The following is a 6,430-nucleotide window of genomic DNA, read 5'->3' as shown; positions in this document are numbered from 1 at the left end:
AGAGGAGCCCCACTTCCTGGGCTAGAGAAAGCCCTTGGTCAGCAAGGAAGACCCAGTGCAGCCAAAACAAAAAATAAGTAATCATAGAAATAGTGTGAGGCTTTCAGGTGAGCAGCAAAGGGACTCAGCCGCGCAGACAAGTGTGTCCATTCTCCTCAAACCTCCCTCCCATCCGCACAGCCAAATGACACTGGGCAGACTTCCATGTGCTATACAGTAGGTTCCCTGCCTGTACATTTATAAAGAAGAAAATGTTTCCCTAAAACATCAAGGAGTAAGATGAACTCTCAAAACTCATCCCTTTTCATATATAAGAAGACAACTACTTCTGTGATACTAACAGTACATGAGAGCCAAAAATGAAAACAGCCAAGAATATTTAAAAAAGTTTAATGAGATGACACTGACTTTACACACATTTTCAAATATATAAATAAGACAAAATATTAAAACAGTGTCATTCTGCTACATAAATTAGCAAACAGTTTAGTAACCTATGGATTAAAATGTTTATACATAACACCTATTTAGTACAATCTCATAACATAATACAAAAAAAAAAAAAAAAAAAAACAAGCCTATGGTAAAAACGTGATTCACTTACAATCTTCAGCATGAGGAATGGGTTGGCGCAGAAACCAGAAGAAAGTTAGATGTGAGCTGGAAAATTAGTGCCATTGAGTCAAAGGATGCTGGTCTTATGGGAAAGCTAACTCAAATGGAGCAGTTTTAACTTTTAATTTCTAATTTTTGAAATCAGTAAGAAAAATTCCACTGATAGCTCAAAGGATACATATACAGAGAGAAATGCCGCTGCCCACAGGCCCATCCTGGCTTCCAAGATAAGCAAGGGCCAGCTCCTCACTTCAGAGAGAAGGGACAAGAGACGGTTTTCTTAAAGGCAACTCACCTACATCCAGTCAATCAGATCTTCCCCTCCCCAGCTCCATGCCTGAGTCCTGAGGGACAAAGTCAAAGAGAAGGGGCTCACAGACCCCTGGAGCCCCTCACACGTCTGGCAGGCAGAGCATGAGGAGAGTAAACCTTTCCAGTTCAGGGAGCTCAGTCTAGTCCAGGGTGCCCTGCAGCCCAATCAGCTCAGGGTTTATTCCATGAGGCGTCATTGCATTGACTTTCTCTCGGGGGGAACGTGGGGTAGATGGAGAGGCCAGAAATCACAGCACAAGATGCCTTCTTTACAACAGGTCCCACTTTGTATGAAGACGGAAGGAAAAAAGCAAGGCAATGAAGAGGCATAGAGAGAAGGGCCCATGGACTTTTGCTGAAAGCTCTCTGTCTCTTCATGTTGTGAACCAAACCCAGCTGGAATTCGAGTCAGAGGAGTCCCCTGAGGACCACGAGCTGGAGCTGTGGTCCTCCAGCTCAGAATGTCCATCTTCATCCTCACTGCTGGGGCCTGAGGAGTGGCTGCCTTCGTCCTCTTCCTCATTTTCCTCTGATCCCCCTGAAGCAGGAGAATGTTCTCTAATCGTGTCTGATGACTCTAACTCTGCAGCCTGAAGCCCCAGGTCCTCACTAAGTCTTCCTTGCAGATTCCCTGATGATGGGGATTGCAAATCCATCTTTCCAATCTTGGGGTTCGGGCCCCCCATCATGCTCATGTTCTTACGCTTAGCACAGGTCGCCTCTCTGTAAGCAGCATATTCTTCAGGAGACAGAGTCCTGAGCCAGAGATCAAGGTCCACCTTGTACTGTGTCTGCAGTCCCATGCCTGCTTCTTATAAAGCTCCTTCTGGTCCCGGGGGATGCGCTGCCAGCGTCTACTGATCTCCACCATGTGCTCCCTCGGGGGCACCACTTTCAGCTCCCTGCTCAACCAGAGATCCTGGTGGAACTTGTGATAGCCATTCATTGGGGGCTTCTTGGGCTTTCTGTGGAATTTCTACTTCATGGGTAAATTGTTTTCTGGGGGAGACTTCACTGGACGCACATTTTCCTGAAACTTCTTTGGCACTTTGCTTTGACTTCCTTTAGGGACATCAGTTTTTTAGGAGTTCTGGACTAGATCAGGGTGCTGTTCTCTAAATAGAGCCATTTTCTCCTGAAACTCCTGCTTCTCTTTCTGGAAATCTTGACTGTATTTCAGCTTGAGCTGTTCTGACAGTTTCTTGTATTCCTCAGATAGAGCCTTAGTCAGCTCCTGGTTGCTCATCTTGGGGTGTTTTTAGAGGTACTGAGGTCTCACCTCTTTAAAAAAGCAGAGGTAAGCTGTCAAGGGGGTTCTTGGGTAAATCAGGATGTTTCTTGTGTTTTCTGCTTTTGGAAGGATTGAACATTTTCCTTAGCTTCCAGGACTAATTCTGCCAAAGTGTGAAGCTTTCTAACATTATGGAAAATCTCTAACCATTTGAGTTTTTACATTTCCCCAGAAAATTCTTTACAAGCTATTTTTCCCCAGTCCATCACTGACTGAGTTATTTTGAACATGTGCTTGTCACTGGATAGAATTTTTTTTTTTTTTTTGTACATTCCAGTAATTGCACAATGTTTTCTCTGGACCAGTCATCTTGGCTTTTAGGCAGCACGTTTTCTAGGTTTTTGTGAAATGTATGGACCCAGCAGTTCAGACACCTCAGCGATATTTCCACCGTCTGCACTCTCAAGATTGAGCAGGTGATTTTTCTCCCTTTGTTTCTTGATGAATCTGGCTAATGGTTTGTCAGTTTTATTTATCCTTGGGGAGGAGCCAAGATGGCAGAAGAGTAGGATGGGGAGAACACTTTCTTCCCCACAAATTCATCAAAAGAACATTTAAACGTCGAGTAAATTCCATAAAACAACTTCTGAATGCCGGCAGAGGACATCAGGCACCCACAAAAGCAACCCAAGTCTTTGAAAGGAGGTAGGAAAAAATATAAAAGACAAAAAAAGAGACAAAAGAGGGAGGGACGGAGTTTTGTCCCGGGAAGGGAGTCTTAAAAAGAGAGAAGTTTCCAAACACCAGGAAAGCTTCTCACTGCCGAATCTGTGCCGAGCTTTGGAAGCACAGAGGGGAACATAACAGGGAGGAAAGATAAATAAACAATTAAAGCCCGCAGATTGCAAGCCCTACGGTAACTCCCCCAGCGGAGAAGCAGCGCAGACGCCTGCACACACCATTAGCAAGCGGGGGCTGGGCAGGAAGGCGCGGCGCAGGCTACATCGCTTAGAGTAAGGACCTGGCCTGAATACCCTGAGCGCTATCTGAGCGAAATAATTTGGGCTAGCAAACCAGACTGTGGGATATCTACCACGCGAAAAGCCAGCCCTAACCTAAGACACCGCCAGGCCCATGCACGGAACAAAGGACTGAACAGAGATAGCTGGCTGCAGACCTTCCCCCTCTGGTGACAGGCAGCCAGAACCAGAAGGGGGCAATTGCAGCCCCAGAGAGACATTATCTATAAAACTGTAAGCAGGCTTCTTTGCTAACTAAAACTTCTTGGGGGTCTGGATGGTCAACATCTGCCTGAGAAGGTGCGCCGAGCGCTTAGCACAGGTCACCTCTCTGTAAGCAGCATATTCTTCAGGAGACAGAGTCCTGAGCCAGAGATCAAGGTCCACCTTGTGCTGTGTTTGCATTCCCATGCCTGCTTCTTATAAAGCTCCTTCTGGTCCTGGGGGATGCGCTGCCAGCGTCTACTGATCTCCACCATGTGCTCCCTCGGGGGCACCGCTTTCAGCTCCCTGCTCAACCAGAGATCCTGGTGGAACTTGTGATAGACATTCACTGGGGGCTTCTTGGGCTTTCCATGGAATTTCTAATTCATGGGTAAATTGTTTTCTAGATAACCGAGCATCAGGGAGGCGATAAGTCGCAGCAATCGTGCTCGCCAAACACCTCATCACCTGAGCTGCTTGGACCTGGGAAGGGCACAAAACGCAGGCCCAACTGAGTCTGCGCCTCTGAGGACTACCTGAGTGCCTGAACCTGAGCGGCTTGGACCTGGGAGGTACATGCAGCCCAGGGCCGGCCTCGGATTGATCCCAGCGGAACAACCTAGAGCCTGAGCGGTGTGGGCAGGAAGGCTACACGTGCCATAAGCAGGGGCAGAGCCAGTGTGGCTGAGGCACTGAGAGTACACGCCAGTGTTATTTGTTTGCAGCATCCATCCCTCCCTCCCCACAGCGCGACTGAACAAGTGAGCCTTAAAAAAAAAAAAAAAAAAAGTGTCCTCCACCATTCCCTTTGTGTCAGGGTGGAAACCAGACACTGAAGAGACCAGCAAACAGAAGAAGCTATAACAGAGAGAACCGCCTTGGAAGCTACAGGCAATAGATTAAAACCCTGTGGTTACTACCGACTACATCAGAAGGGGTCTATAGATCTTGAGAAATATAAGTTGGACCAAGGAACTAGCCAAAAATGAACTGAACCCACAATACTCACAACAAAACCAGAGAAAGTCCTAGATGTATTTTTACTATTGTTACGATCATTCTTTCTTTCTTTTTTTTTAATTTTTATAAAAAATTTTAAGTCCTCTATTATTCCTTTAATTATCACTTTTATAACCTATTACTTTGCAAAAAAAAAGACCCCCTTTTTTTTACAGCAAACTTCATATATATATTTTTATAATTTTTTGAACTTGTTTATTTTTTTTTTTCCTTCTTTTCTTTAACATTGTACTTTTGAAATTCCAAACTCTACTCTAGATTTTTAATTTTAGCTTTTTGGTATTTGTTATCAATTTTGTACCTATAGTTTTTTTGTAATTTCTGTGACTTTTTTTTTCCCCCCTCTGTTTCTTTCTCTTCTTCTCTTATATAACATTGTATATCTGAAATTCCAAACTCTACTCTAGATTTTTAATTTATGCTTTTTGGTATTTGATATCAATTTTGTACCTGTATTTTCTTTATAATTTTTGCGACTTTGTCTGTTTTTTTTTTTTTTTTTTCTCTCTCTTTCTTTTTCTTCTTCTTCTTTTTTTTAACATTGTATTTTTGAAATTCCAAACTCTACTCTAGATTTTTAACTTTTGCTTTTTGGTATTAGTTATCAATTTTGTACCTATATTTTCTTTATAATTTTCGTGACCTTGTTTGTTTTTGTTTGTTCATTTTTTCTCTCTTTCTTTTCCTTCTTCTTTTCTTTAACATCGTATTTTTGAAATTCCAAACTCTACTCTAGATTTTTAATTTTTGCTTTTATGTATTTGTTACCAATTTTGTACCTTTAAGAACCCAATCTTCAGTACCCATTTTTAACTAGGGAGTGAGATTACTGGCTTGACTGCTCTCTCTCCCTTTGGACTCTCCTTTTTCTCCACCAGGTCGCCTGTGTTGCCTCCCTAAGCCCTCTCTACTCTACCCAACTCTGTGAATTTCTGTGTGTTCCAGACGGTGGAGAACACTTATGGAACTGATTACTGGCTGGATCTGTCTCCCTCCTTTTCATTCCCCGCTTTTATCCTCCTGGCCACCTCTGTCTCCTTCCTCCTTCTTCTCTTCTCTGTATAACTCCGTGAACATCTCTGAGCGGTCCAGTTGTAGAGTGCACATAAGGAAGTGATTACTGGCTAGCCCACTCTCTCCTCTACTGATTCCACCTCATCTCATTCTGGTCACCTCTAACTCCCTCCTCCCTCTTCTCTTCTTGATGTAATGCTGTGAACCTATCTGGGTGACCCTCACGGTAGAGAAACTTTTCATCTTTAACGTAGATGTTTTATCAATGGTGCTGTATAGAAGGAGAAGTTTTGAAACTACTGTAAAAATAAGACTAATAACTGGAAGCAAGAGGCTTAAGTCCAAACCCTGAGAACATCAGAGAACTTCTGACTCCAGGGAACATAAATTGATAGGAGCTCATCAAATGCCTCCATACCGACACTGAAACCAAGCACCACACAAGGGCCAACAAATTCCAGAGCAAGACATACCACACAAATTCTACAGCAACACAGGAACACAGCCCTGAGCTTCAATATGCAGGCTGCCCAAAGTTACTCCAAAACCATTGACATCTCAAAGCTCGTTACTAGACACTTCATTGCACTCCAGAGAGAAGAAATCCAGCTCCACCCACCAGAACACCGACACAAGCTTCCCTAACCAAGAAACCTTGACAAGCCACCGATACAACCCCACCCACAGTGAGGAAACTCTATAATAAAGAAAACTCCACAAACTGCCAGAATACAGAAAGGCCACCCCAAACTCAGCAATTTAAACAAGATGAAGAGACAGAGGAATATCCAGCAGGTAAAGGAACAGGATAAATGCCCACCAAACCAAACAAAAGAGGAAGAGATAGGGAATCTACCTGATAAAGAATTCCAAATAATGATAGTGAAATTGATCCAAAATCTTGAAATAAAAATGGAATCACAGGTAAATAGCCTGGAGACAAGGATTGAGAAGATGCAAGAAAGGTTTAACAAGGACCTAGAAGAAATAACAAAAGAGTCAATATATAAAGCAT

The 6,430-nt window shown here is 43.4% G+C and overlaps 1 pseudogene; it reads right to left on the bottom strand.

Moving 5' to 3' along the window:
* Positions 1–1,301: 1,301 nt before the first annotated feature.
* Positions 1,302–3,656, bottom strand: LOC139180566 (upstream-binding factor 1-like protein 1; annotated as a pseudogene).
* Between the last annotated feature and the right edge of the window lie 2,774 nt (positions 3,657–6,430).

Source organism: Bos indicus, chromosome 29, assembly GCF_029378745.1.
Source record: "Bos indicus isolate NIAB-ARS_2022 breed Sahiwal x Tharparkar chromosome 29, NIAB-ARS_B.indTharparkar_mat_pri_1.0, whole genome shotgun sequence".
Taxonomy (NCBI): Eukaryota; Metazoa; Chordata; class Mammalia; order Artiodactyla; family Bovidae; genus Bos; species Bos indicus.
The sequence above is the reverse complement of the archived record's forward strand: the minus strand, read 5'-3'. Positions and strand labels throughout refer to the sequence as shown.